Raw genomic sequence first — 14920 nt, forward strand, 5'->3', positions numbered from 1 at the left:
CGAGGCCATTCATCCCTTGGATCTCACTCTAGTATTCAAGTTCATTGTGGCTACTCTGCAATACAACTCCATTTACCTACCTTAGCCCCATATCCTTAATATAGTTGCCTAACAAAATCTCAATCTAATTATCCCAAAAGAGAATTGAAGATTTGATGCAGAGCATTGCAGATTTCCATGACATTTCATAAAAATTGTTTCAGTGATCCAATGGAATTAGCATTAATTATTTTGGATTGAAGCGTTTTTAAACTGATTAAAAGATTGAAAATGGTCGCCTAATTTTCTATTTCTTGTTTTTCCTTCTCTTGCAGGTCAGCAAATCTAGATGAAGTGCCAAGGCTTCAATATGGCTACAAAGAACTGAAAATTGTCTTTTCAGGTTGATTAAAACTAATATTTAGCTTAGTTTGTGAATCAAAAATCAACAAACCACAACGGGAAGTGAGGAACGAGTGGGGCAACGAGGTTGCAATGAAATTGGAAAGAGAAAAATCTTTATTCCATTTCCTTGACTTAGGAAGAGCCAAATATATAAATTAATTATTGAATGGACAGCACAGTGGTGCAGTGGTTAGCACTGCTGCCTCACAGTGCCAGGGAACTACGTTTGATTCCGGCCTTGTGTGGAGTTTGTGCATTCTCCCCACATCGGCATGAGTTTCCTCCGAGTGCTCCGATTTCCTCCCATAATTGAAAAATATGCAGGTTAGGTGGCTTGATCACGCTAAATTACCCCTTAGTTTCCCAAGGTCTGTCGTTTAGGGGGTAAATATGAGGGAGTTACGAGGAAAGGGCCCGTCGAAAGGTCCGTGCAGGATCGATGGGCCGAATGGCATCCTTCTCCACTGTAAGGATTCTATGATAATTAAGGATATTGACATCGATGAGCAAAGGAAGAAAGATATTGAATGATAATTATGTCATATGAAACTGAAGAGTAGTTCTTGCACTCTGCCTAACAGAGATTGGGATTTCCTGGACGCTACATCGCAGATTCTGGAGCACTGTTCGTATTGTGCACGGATTTTTTTAATATATAGAATGGAAATTATTGGAATGGAAATGGTTGTTCAGAAACGAAGAGTGATATTCGGGGATGCTGTGATGCCAGTGGAACTAAATTTGAAAAGTTCTTTGAACGCATTGACTTACTGCTGCAAAGAAAATATCAAGTGAAATAAAGAGTTTCCTTTTTTGGTCATGGGATTTGACGGCCATGGAAAGGTCGGCATTTATTGTCCATCTCTAATTACTCTCAGAAAGTGCTAGTCAATCGCCTTCTTGAATCTCTGTAGTCCATGTTTGATTTGATTTGATTTGATTTGATTTGATTTATTATTGTCACTTGCGCCAGTATACTGTGGAAAGTATTGTTTCTTGCCCGCTATACAGACAAAGCATACCGTTTATAGAGAAGGAAAGGAGAGGGTGCAGAAATTAGTGTTATCATCATAGCTAGAGTGTAAAGAAAAATGAACTTATAATAAGATAGGTCCATTTAAATGTCTGATGGCGGTAGGGAAGAAGCTGTTCTTGAGTTGGTTGGTACGTGACCTGAGATTTTTGTATCTTTTTTCGGGTGCAAGAAGATGGAAGAGAGAATGGCCGGGATGCTTGGGTCCCTGTATGCACTGGCTTCGTTTCTGAGGCAGCAGAAAGGAGTTAATGGATGAGAAGTTGGTGATGGACTGGGCTTTGTTCATGACCCTTTGTAGGTTTTTTTGCATCGTTTACAGAGAAGAAGCCATAATCAGATAGAATGATTTCTATGGTGTATCCCCAAAAGTTGGTGAGAGTCGTGGTGGACATGCCAAATTTCCTGAACCTCCTGAAAACTTAGAGATGTTGGTGAGCTTTCTTGACTATAGCATCGATGTGGAGGGACCAGGGCAGATTGTTGGTGATGTGGGCACCTAGAAACTTGAAGCTTCCAATCATTTCCACTTCTTTCCCATTGACGTACACAGGGGCATGCCCTCCACTACACTTCCTGAAGTCAATGATTATATCCTTCTTTTTACTGACATTGAGGGAGAGATTTTATTCTCGTTGTGCCAGATTCTCTAGCTTGGCCTTGTTTCATCATTGTTTAAGATCTGACCCACTATGGTGATGGCACCAGCAAACTTGAAATCGACCTGGAGTGGAGTTTGGCCGCACAGTCATAGGCATATAAGGAGTATAGTAAGGGGCTGAGGACACAGCCTTATGGGGCACTAATGTTGAGGATAATCATGGAGAAGGTGTTACTGCCTTTCCTTACTGATTGTGATCTGTGGATTAGGAAGTCTAGGATCCAGTCAAAGAGAGGGAAGCCGAGCCCTAGGCAATGGAGATTAGAGAAGAGTTTTGTAGGGATGATAGTGTTGAAGCTGAAGTGTAGTCAATAAATAGGAGTCTGATACGAGTATCTTTGTTAACCAGATATTCCAGTGTTGAGTGTAGGCCCAAGTAGCCGGTGTCTGCTGTGGACCTGTTGTGTCGATAGCAAACGGTAATGAATCTAGGCAATCTAGAAGGCTGGAGTAATCGTCAGTAAGGCACACTGCCTAGCTTTTCTTAGGCACAGAGGTGCTGATCGTCTTCGTGAAGTAGATGGGGGCCTCAGATCAGTGTAAGAAGAAGTCAAAGATATCTGTGAATATCCCAGATATCAGCCGACCTGCAAATGATCTGAGTGCTCATGTGTGTACCCCATTGAGATGATGTGGAGATGCCAGCGTTGGACTGAGGTAAGAAGTCTCACAATACCAGGTGAAAGTCCAACAGGTTTATTTGGTAGTAAATGCCACTCGGTTTCAGAACGCTGTTCCTTTGTCAGGTGAATGGGGAGTTCTGAGCACAAACACGGCGTATAAAGGCACACACAGTTTACAGAATACTGATTAGAATGTGAGTCTTTAGCTGATAAGCTGTAAAAAGTGGCATTCGACTCTACATGCCTGACGAAGAAAAGGGTCCTGAAAGCTAGTGGCATTTACTACCAAATAAACCTGTTGGACTTTAACCTGGTGTTCTGAGATTTCTTACTGTGTTTACCCCATTGAGGCCAGTCACTTTCCCTGGACTGGCTTTTGAGAAAGCTAACCTGTCATCTGCGATGGTGATCTCAGATATCAGTTCAGCTGGGGCTTTCAGGGTGGAAAGCATGCTTTCACTGGCTTCTCGTTCAAAATGGGCGTATAATGCATTGAGCTAATTGGGGAGGAATGCATTGGTGCTGGCGACTCTACATGCCTTCAGCTTGTAGGCTGTTATGACCTTATAATAGTCGGTGGTGGTCTATGTGGCTAGCCTGGGAATCTAGTTTGTTCTATCTCTTGACATCTTTAATGGTTCTCCACAGAGAACGTGTGGCGAAGGTACATCCACAATGCTTTTAAGTAGGTGTTATCAAAGATGGTTGTTTGTTAGGCTTGCAGCAGAAATGAAGGCATGAGTCCTCCTAGATTTAAAGTTCGACTCCCTTTGCCCAATGGAAGAGTAGGGGAAAAAATCATGATCCATTTCACCATTGCACCATCCAACAAATGAAAGTGTGTATGCACCTCACACGTATAAATCAAAAGAAAATTGATGGGCACACTATACATTGAGACAAGATGGGATAGATTGGGATGATGAAGGGAAACGTTCCAACAGAGCAAGGAGAAATAATACAACTTTGAAGAAATCTGAATAAGGCAGAGGATAAGGATGATGGAAACTTAAGAACATAAGAATTAGGAGCAGGAGTAAGTCATCTGGCTACTCAAGCCTGCTTTACCATTCAATATAATCAAAGCTGACCTTTTGTGGACTAAGCTCCACTTACCCATCCACTCACCCTAACCTTTAATACTTTTACTGTTCACAAATCTTTCTAACTTTGCCTTAAAAAATCAAAGAGGTAACCTCAATTGCTTCATAGGGTTGGGAATTTGTGGAATTCCCAACCCCTTGGGTAAAGACGTTCCTCCCCAACTCAGTCCTAAATCTGCTACCCCTTATTTTGAGGCTATGCCCCCCCCCCCCCCAGTTCTAATTTCATCCACCAAAGGAAACAAACCCTCTTCTTCTATCTTATCTACTCCCTTCCTAATTTTACATTTCGACAAAATTCCCCCCGTTCTTCGAAATTCCAATGAATATAGTCCCAGTCTACTCAGTCTCTCCTCATAAGCCAACCCTCTCAACTCCAGTATCAACCAGTGAATCTCTTCTGCATCCGTTCTAGTGTCAGTATACCCTTTCTCAAGTAAGGAGACCAAAATTATACTCAGTGCTCCAGGTATGGCCTCACCAGTACCTTATACCGCTGCAACATAGCCTCCGTTTATAAATTTCATTCCCCTAACAATGAAGGGCAAAATTCCATTTGCCTTCCTAATCACCTGCTGCAGGTCTACCAATTCAATCACTATTCCAGCAAGCATGTCTTTCGCAAATATTTTGTTCTGTACTGTCCTATTTTAGTTTCACACCAATCCTTCCCATAGATTGCTCATATTAAACACTTTAAAGGTAAGGTGCACTGTTTGTCTGGTCGGGTGAAAGCATCATTTCCCAGGAATTGGATTAATTTAAGTATCTGGTTTTACTTTTATTTCACAATAACCATTATGGCACTAGTTAATTGGTGCCATGATACATGCAACTATGGTTTATCTTTGAACATTGTGTCTTTTAATTCCGAATTTTGTGTGTTCATATCAAAATTCAGAATTAAGAGCCACAAAAATAGTTTTACATTTCGTGTTGTAATTTCTATGCAGTGAAGTTGCATCATCAAATGCGCCATCTGTTGGTGATGTTGTGAAACTGACATGCGGCTGCTCTCCTTAAAGAACATTGACATAGTTTCATTTAAAATGCAGGAAACTCTAAATTCCCTCGTAAAGTATTCTTCTCTTGGACAACAGCAGCATAAAAACAAAATAATCATTCATCTTTTTGCTCCTTGTGGAACTTTGGGATGTTTATTTATCTGCCTCCATAGCAGTTGCAACTCGAAAAAGTGGATGGTTGAGAATGGAAAAGTTGGCGTAATAATAGACTAAAGGCCTTGGTTCATGCTGTCGGGGCAAATTTAAATTTAATTAATTAATAAAATTGGAATCAAAAGCGGTTCTCAGTGATGATGACCACAGAACTATCCATTGTAGTACAATACAGCTGGTTCGTTTATGCTCTTTGGGAAACGGAATCAGCTGTTTTTACCTGGCCTGCATGCAGCTCTGAAATGGCCGCTCAGTTGCACCTGGCCGCTGCAGGAAAGTTGCAAAAAATACAACCAAATGGAACAACCAGCATGGACATCAGCACTGGAAATGACAATTGCACCGCCAACCCACTCGAATAAACACGCACCTTAATGTCATCTGGGAGCGAAGGTTAAAAATGGAAGAGCTTTCTCATCAACTAATAGAATAACAGCCAGCAGCCGCGGGTACCATATGCAGGTTGCACAAGAGCAACTTAGAAAGCTGCCCCCAACCGTGCCTTTCTGATCCATAACCTCTATTACCTACAAATGCCAACTAATAGTTGTATGGTAACATGAGCACATGCAAGATCCCCTCTAAGGCCCACATCAACCTGGCTTGGAATTACATCGCCGTTTCTTTGGTGTCACTGGGTCAAAATCCTAGATATCCCTTCCTAACAGCAGTGTGGGTTTACCTACACCGGATTCATTGTAGCCACGAACGCTTGCGCACAGATGAATGAATAAAAATAACAATGAGGTTTTTCTAAGCGATGTGATAAGATGCTATATTAATTAAGGTAGGAACCTATAGACTGGAAATTGTCATATATAGAGTACATTTATATATCGGATCACTGTTTTAATTGCAGCATGTTGCATGTATCTATAATTAATTAACGTATTGTACACGTAGCAAACAGAAGGATGGCGGACAACATGGATAACTGATTTACTAAAAATCACCTCCAATGTTTTTGCAGATGATATTACTGCACAGCAGATATTGTATGACTTTTCATTTAAAAATGCATTTGCATGACTCCTTTCATTGCAGCAGGGTGTTCGAGTTTTAGTTTGAGGTTCGGTTACCTCAGTTGGCTGGGCGGCTGATTTCATTTTTTATACTGTTTATTCATGAATTTCATGCCTTATTCATGCCTTCTCAACCTAGCCCATCGCCGGAGTGGTGATCCTCGGGTTAAATCACCATCAGTCAATCCTCTCCCCCACAGGTGAGAGCAACCTATGGTCACCTGGGACCGTGGTGGCTTTATTGTACTTAACAAATAAATAATTACTTCCGAAATGTTGTAACGTACACGTAAAGTTCCATGAACATCAATAAAGATACATGGGCAGGAAATTTGTTTATATTGTCAACCCAAACATTATAGAAATAATTTATATTTTTACAGGGCCCTTTCACTTAATTCGGGAAATCAAGAGAGCTTTGCCGTCAATAACTAATGTTGAAGTCTAGTTACTGTTATAATGTATGAGCTCTCAAGTTTCTAACTAGATGGTGTTAACACCAGTCACGGGTAACACTGTGATGGCGCGTATTTACAATTAATTTTATTGTTCATTATTTTGACAGGTAACAGAAAGGCAAGCACTCTGATTTCGCTGGATTCATTAGGGAAAAAAATTACTTCCATAAAGATAATAAAGCAACGATTTCGGATTTTTTTAAGTCCTCAATTTAATATTATCTTGATTCCTTTCTTTTCCTTACATTCAATTTGTGATGGATTCCAGTTTCCTCAATTTAATTGTTAGAATTTGAGAACGAGACTTCATATCGAAACACCGACCCACGGGACAAGAGACGATACGTGCATCGGGGCTTGGGATTGAATAATTTAGACCTTAGCCCGTAACAATCAAAGACCGGGGTTGTTCTGCCGTTAAAAAAAATCTGCATTCATGCATTCAGTTGTAAATGAATGCTACTGTCAGTAAAAAGATCGACATCCTACTGGCTATGAGGGCGAGAAACCCACCCTTGCAATGTATCACATGGACTTCAAAAAGCATAGTGGAGGATATGCCCCTGTCCACATCAATGGGAATGAAATGGAAATTGCGGAGAGCTTCAATTTTCTCGATGTCCACATCACCAAGTTCTGGTCTCTCCACGCCAAGGCGATAGTTAAGAAAGTCCACCAACGCCTCTACTTTCTCATGAGGCTAATTTGGAATGTCCTCTACTCTCACCAAACTTTATAGATGCATTATAGAAAGCAATATTTCTGGTTGTATCGCAGTTTGGTATGGCTCGTGCTCTGTCCAAGACCGCAGGAAGTTACAAAGAATCATAAACGTAGCCCAGTTCATCACATAAACCAGCCTTATACCCATTGACCATGTCTACACTTCGGAAAAGCAGCCAGTATAAATAAAGGACCCCACACACCACAGACATACTCTCTTCCGCCTTCTTCCACGGGGCAAAAAGGTACAAAGCTCCGAGGTCACGCATCAACCAACTGAAGAACAGCTTCTTTGCTAGAATCAGTCTTTTTAATGGGCCTACCTTATATTAAGTTGATGTGTCTCTGCACCCTAGCTATGTCTACAACAGTGCATTCTTCACCCGCTCCTTCCCTTCTCTATGTGCGGCATGCTTTGTCTGTATAGCGGGCAAGAAACAATACTTTTCACTGTATACCAATACATGTGACAAGAATAAATCAATCAATTACATGTGGTCCAGTTAGTTTGAATGAAGGTTCGACTATATCCAAAGAGTTTCATTTGAGCTGTCAACAAGTGTTCACTTTGCATTGTGTCCGTGAGCACGCAATTTTCCACTGCCTTTCCTTATTTTCTGTCCCTGATGTCCTCCATCTGGAGATGGCTAATGGCTCCATGTGCAAAGCATCTCAAGGACCTGCAACACCCAAAGATCCTATTTCCCAGATTTGTAAAGACTCAGATGGTGTTCAGAATTCGATGGCGGCACAGAACCTTGGAATTGTTACAGTATTTGCTCAGGAAATCACGAAGGAGATTGATGTGCGCACTGTAATATTTTCGGTCGCTCAACCTGTTGTCTTCACTCCGACTGTGGCTTGCTAATATCGCGCACGGGCAAATTCACTCGGAATAAAATCTTTCAGAGACTTAGTGTATGCAGTCAAACATATTTTTACGATAAAATGCTCAAATCATGTAAGTAGTTACGCCCAAGAAAATGAGCTAGTTTAGAAAAGACAATGGAGGAATCATTTGATGATAACCTAATCTCCCACAAAGGGACTCAGCTGTAAATTGAATGAGTTTAATACCTTTCGCTATTACACCAGCTAGCCAGTATGTTGTTCCATGTGCGCATGCATCTTTGCGTAAAGATGACTTTCCCGAGAGTGTAATAAATTATTTCACCGAGTAGAGGTACATCTGTTGATCCTATCCTCTAGAAATACATTATGGCAATTTCTAGGAGATGGGATCAACAGGCATAACTTTACTCTTTCTTTACCTTTTCATATTTTACGCATTTCGTTGACCCTCCTTTATCGATTGATTTATATCTCTTTTTATCTTCCTTGTTTGCAGAGGTCGTGTTCCTTAAAAAGCTTTGTGAAATGTATTTTTGTTGTATGAATTGTCTAAGGGGAAAAAAAACCTTTGTAAGTTAACTGTCCCTCAACTATTAATTGTGTTTGATTTATGTTGGCTTTAATTAATTTGTTTTTAAGTTCTAAATCTTCTCCAGCAATTTTCTTCCTTTTGATGTTGTGGAGATTTCTTTCAGTTTAAAATTTAACAGGGATGATAACAGGTTCATCTAATTTAATTTAAATATTTCTCACTTACGACTTCTTCTGGGAAAACATCTGGCAAACTTTTTCTTTCGAAAGCTGTTTACGCAGCATGTTTCTCCTATCTGTCTGAAGCCTGTGGCTCAGCTCTGTCTTGTATGTCTTTGTCCATGGTCAGTAAATGAGATCAAGGTTTTTTTCAAAAATCATTGAGGTGTTTTACATTTGCTAAGACAGGCTTATTATGCCTTGTTTATCTACAGGGCTGTAACCGATATAAGCTAGTCTGTTTGGATCTTAACTGCTTAACTACTTCGCGTTTATTAAGAGGGGGTTTGAGTTTAAGAGCCGTGGGGTTATGTTGCAACTATACCAGACACTGGGGAGACCACATTTGGAATATTGTGTTCAGTTCTGGTCACCTCACTACAAGAAGGATGTGGAAGAATTGGAGAGAGTGCAGAGGAGATTTACCAGGATGCTGCCTGGTTTAGAGGGCAGGTCTTATGAGGAAAGATTGAGGGAGCAGGGGCTTTTCTCTTTGGAGCGGAGGAAGATGAGAGGCAACTTAATAGACGTTTATAAGATGATGAGAGGGATTGATAGAGTGGATGTGCAGAGACTATTTCCTCAGGTGGATGTAGCTGTTACTAGGGGGCATAAGTGTAAGGTTCATGGTGGGAGATATAGGAGGGATGTCTGATGTAGATTCTTCATTCAGAGAGTGGTTGAGGTGTGGAATAGACTGCCTGCTGTGATAGTGGAATCAGACACTTTAGGAACTTTCAAGCGGTTATTGGATAGGTGCATGGAGCACACCAGAATTATAGAGAGTGGGGTAGCCTGATCTTGGGATTGGACATAGCTCAGCACAACATTGAGGGCTGAAGGGCCTGTACTGTGCTGTAATGTTCTATGTTCTATGTTTACTTTGTTCATAACTGATCGGGTTGAAACTTGGGATCGATCTGATGGCACTTCTCTGCACTATTTAATGCAAAAGTTCATTGAACACATTTGATACTAATGACCTTTATATATGATGTGGAGATGCCGGTGTTGGACTGGAGTAAGCATAGTAAGAAGTCTCACAACACTAGGTTAAAGTCCAACAGGTTTATTTGGCAGTAGCTTTCGGAGTCTTAGGCTCCTTCATCAGATGAGTGAGTCCTCACCTAATGAAGGAGCCTGAGACTCCAAAAGCTAGTGCCAAATAAACCTGTTGGAATTTAACTTGGTGCTGTGAGACTTCTTACTGTCCATAAGTATGACCCATTTGAAAGTCCAAATAAATCAGCTCTTGAGTGTCAAATAATGTTTACCGGTATCTGTCCACCAACAATCTAAATCATCATCATTTGAACTTTATCAAAAACGTTCTAAAGATTCAACTAATGTGGTAGATGTTTTATATGGAAGAAAGAAGCCAATTAACTTCTTACATTGAAGGAAGACAGCTAAGGTAAAGAGGAAGGATCCTAATAAATGGATAAATCAAACATGGCTAACCAAGGAAGTGAAGGGAAGTATTAATTTGAAAAAAAAATAATGAGGCAAATGTCAGTGATAGCCATGAAGATTGGGATGAATTTAGAATCCAGCAAAAGAGGGCGAAAAAAGATTATGAAGAGAAAGAAAATAAATTCGGATGGCAAATTAGGGTGAAACATAAAAACTGACAGTAAGAGCTTCTTCAAATACATAAAAAGGAAGAGAGAGGTCAAAGTGAACATAGGCCCCTTAGAAAATGAATCGGGGAGATAGTTATGGGGAATAAGGAATTGGCAAAATGATTGAGCAGATATTTTGTATCAGTACTTATGGTGAAAGATATTCCAAACGTTTCATTAATATTACAGAATACAGGAGAGGAATTCAGTACCACCAGCATCACTAGAGCCAAATTAAAGGGCTATAGCTAGATAAGTCCTCTGACCCTCATGCCTTGTATCCTAGGGTCTTAAAAGAAGTAGCTACAAAGGTAGTGGATGCATTGGTTGTAGTTTTCCAAAAAGCTTTGGATTCTGCAGAACCTCCAGAGGATTGGAAAACTGCCAATGTGCCTTATTCAAAAAAGGAGGGAGCCAAAAAATCGGCAACCAAATGCTGATTAGCCTAACAAATAGAATAGCTGAGTTGTATTTGGACTTCCAGAAGGCATTCAATAAGGTACCTCACAAATGATTAAGCCATAAGATAAGAGCCCATGGTGTTGGAGGTATTGTAATGTCATGGATAGAGAATTGCCTAATGGGCAGCAAACAGCGAGTAGAAATAAGAGGTTGTATTTCAGGTTGGTGGCCTGTAATCAGTAGTGTTCTACAGGCATCGGTGCTGGGACTGCAACTGTTTACAATATGAAGTCATGACTTGGAAAAAAGAAGTTAATGCATTGTATACCAATTTGCAATGACGCAAAAATAGGTAGAAATACGAGTTGTGAGGGAGATACAAGTAGTTTACAAATAGATATTGATTGGGTAAGTAAGTGGGAGAAAAGTTAGCAAATGTAATTTAATGTGGAATAATGTGAAGTTGTCCATTTTGGATGGGAAAACAAAAGAAGAGTATTATTTAAATGGATAAAAACTGCAGAAAGCTGCAACACAAAGGGACGTGGGGGTTTTTGTGTATAAAACACCCCCACGTGAAAGCAAATGGAATGTTGGCCCTTATTTAAAGAGGGTTGGAGTATAAGAGCATGAAAGTCTTGTTGCAACTGTACAAAATACTGATGAGCCCACATCTGAAGTAGTGTGAGCAGTTTTGGTCCCTTTATTTAAGGAAAGATATTATTTCACTGGAGGCAGTTCAGACAAGGTTCAGTTGGATGATTCCCCATATAGAGGAATTGTTTTACAAGTAAATGTTAAAAAGGTTGGGACTTCACTCTTTGGAATTTCGAAAAATGAGAGGTGAATTCATTAAAATATATAGGATTCTTAAACGTTAACACAGTAAATGCTGAGATGATGTAGCGCCTCATGGGAGAGCTTAGGACTAGAGGACATAGTCTCAGGATAACGGGACGGCAATTTAAGGCTGAGGTGAGGATAAATTTCTCCTCTCAATGGGTTGTGAGTCTTTGGAACTCCTGCGAGCTGTGAGAGCATAGCCCTTGTGTATATTTAACACAGAGATAGGTAAATAGATTTTTAAACAGTAAGGGAATCAAGGGTAAGAAAGCAGATGTGAGGAATGTTGAATCTGCCATGTACTTATTGAATGGTGTTGGAGGAGCCGAACAGCCAACTCCTGTTCCTATTTCTTATGGCCTTATGGTTCAGTAGGTGCCTGGGGTGAAGGTCTTGTCCAGTGATGAGAGGCTAAGTAAATTGGCTCTCTGTTCTCTGCTGTTTAGAAAGGTAATCTCATTGAAACATATATGATTTTAAAGAGGATTGATAGGACGTATGCTGTATGTCCTTCTATCCAGAAGGACAAGGGCAACATATACATGGAAACACCACCACCTGCATGTTTCCTTCCAAGCCATTCACCATCCTGACTTGGAAACATATCACCATTTCTTCACTGTCACTGCGTTAAAATCCTGGAATTGACCCCCTAAAGGTATTGTGGGTCAACCCCCAGCACTTGAATAGTGGAGTAAGGCAGCTCACCACCATCTTCTCAAAGGCAACTATGGATGGACAATAAATGCTGGCCAACCAGTAACGCCCATGTCTCATAAAGGACAAAGAACAAAGATCAAAGAAAAGTACAGTACAAGCCCTCCAGATCTCCAAGCCCCTCCTGATCCTGATGCCCCTAACTAAAGTAAAAGAAATGTTTTGTTCTTACTCCAGACGTCTCTTAAATGTTGCTAATGCACTTACTTCCACCATTTCGTTGGCAGCGCTTTTCAGGCTCTCACCGCAAGGTTAACTCTCACAGAATCCAGGGTGAGGTAGTTAAATGGACATAAAATTGTCTCAATGATAGAAAATTGAGTGTATAGGGGTTTTTTTTCAAACTGGAGGCCGGTGCCCAGTGATGTACTTAAGGGATCTGTGCTCAAGGCACAGTATTTGCCATTTATATTAATGATTTGGATGAGAATTTAGGAGACGTGGTTAGTAAGTTTGCAGGTGACACCAAGATTGGTGGCATTGTGAACCGTGAAGAATGTTATCTAGGGTTGCAATGGGATCTTGATCAATTGGGCCAATGGACTGATGAATGGAAGATGCAGTTTAATTTAGATTAGTGTGAGGTGATTTATTTTGGTAGATCGAACCAGGGCAGGACTTATTCAGTTAATGTCTAGGCACTGGGGAGAATTATAGAACAAAGAGTTCTAGGGGTACAGATTTATAGCTCCTTGAAAATGAAGTCACAGATGGACAGGATGGTGAAGAAGGTTTTCGGCATGCTTGGTTTCATTAGTCAAACATTAAATACAGGAATTGGAACATCTTGTTGAAGTTGTACAAGACATTGATAAGGCGACAATTGGAATACTGTGTACAGTTCTGATCATTCTATTATAGAAAGGATATTATTAAACTAGAAAGAGTGCAGAAGAGATTTATTAGGGTGCTATCAGGACTTGATGGCTTGAGTTTTAAGGAAAGGTTAGATAGACAGGGACTTTTTTCTCCAGAGTGTAGACCAGGACTTTTTTCTCTAGAGCCTTAGCTTTAAGGAGAGGTTAGATCGATTGAGACTTTTTTTCTCTGGAGCGTAGACTGGGACTTTTTTTCTCTAGAGCCTTAGGGTGATCTTAAGGAGCTCTATAAAATAATGTGGGGTATGGATCAGATCGATAGTCAACATCTTTTCTCAAAGGTAGAGGACTTTAAAACAAGAGGGTTAGGGTTCGTGAGAGGGGAGAGATACAAAAGAGTCCAGAAGGACAATTTTGTCACACAGAGGGTGCTATGTGTCTGTAACAAGCTGCCAGAGGTAGTAATAGAGGCAGGGAAAATTTTGCATTTTATAAAGCATTTAGACAGTTACATGAATAAGATGGATAAAGGGATATGAGCCAAATGTGGGCATTAGGATTAGCTTAATGGTTAAAAAAAAGGTTGACATGGACAAGTTGAGCTGAAGGGCATGTTTCCATGTTAAACCTCCATAACTCTATGACTCTATAAATTCAGTGTAACTAAGGTTTTATGTAACTGCACCATAATTTGCCAGCTCTTGTACTCTTGTAATCAATGCCCTGGCCGATGAAGGCAAACATGCCATATGCCTTCTTGGCCACTTGTGCTGCCACTTTCAGAGAATTATGGACCTGCATATCCAGAACTCTCTGCATGTTAATGTTCTGTCATTCACATTATAATTCACATCTAAATTTGATCATCCAAAATACATCACCTCGCATTTGTCAGGAACAAACTCCATCTGCCTTTCTGTGCCTGAGAATTCAATCTATTTATAACCTGCTATATCTTCTGACAATCCCATGATTGAATATTTTAAAAATGTCCATGATTTTTAAAAATTGTTTTATTTAATGTGGAAGTTGCTGGTGAGGCCAGCATTTATTGCCCAGCCCAAATTTCTCTTGAGAAGGTGGTGGTGAGCTGCAGTCCCTGGGGAGTACATTCACCCACAATGCAGTTAGAGAGGGACTTCCAGGATTTTGATCCAGCAACAGGGAAGGACCAAATTTCCAAGAGAGGATGGTGAGTGGTTTGGAGGGGCAAGGCAGATGGTGGTGGTTCCATAGAATCCATAAAATCCCTCCAATGCAGAACGAGGCCATCCAACCTATTGAGTCCACACCATCTCTCCCAAAGAGCAGGTTACAGGTCCACCCACCACCCTATCCTCATAAACCCATGCATTTACCATGGCTAATCCACCTAACCTATATATCTTTGGACATTGAGGGGCAATTTAGCATGGCCAATCTATGTAACCTGCACATCTTTGGACTGTGGAAGGAAATCGGAGCACCCGATGGAAACCAGTGCAGACATGGCAAGAATGTGCAAATACACAGTTTCCGAGAGGCAGAATGAAACCTGAGTCCCTGATGCTCTGAGGCAGAAGTGTTAAGTAGTGTGCCACCGTGCTGTCCCATGTGTCTGCTGGGCTTGATTGTCCAGGTGATAGCAGTTGTGGGTCCGGAAGATACCACTTAAAGTCCCTTGGTGAGTTCCTGCAGCATATCTTGTCGATGGTACACTTGGTGCCACTGTTAGTAGGCACGGGAGGGAAT

The sequence above is a fragment of the Carcharhinus amblyrhynchos genome, chromosome 13 (assembly GCF_965287045.1).
Source record: "Carcharhinus amblyrhynchos chromosome 13, sCarAmb.v2.hapA, whole genome shotgun sequence".
NCBI lineage: Eukaryota > Metazoa > Chordata > Chondrichthyes > Carcharhiniformes > Carcharhinidae > Carcharhinus > Carcharhinus amblyrhynchos.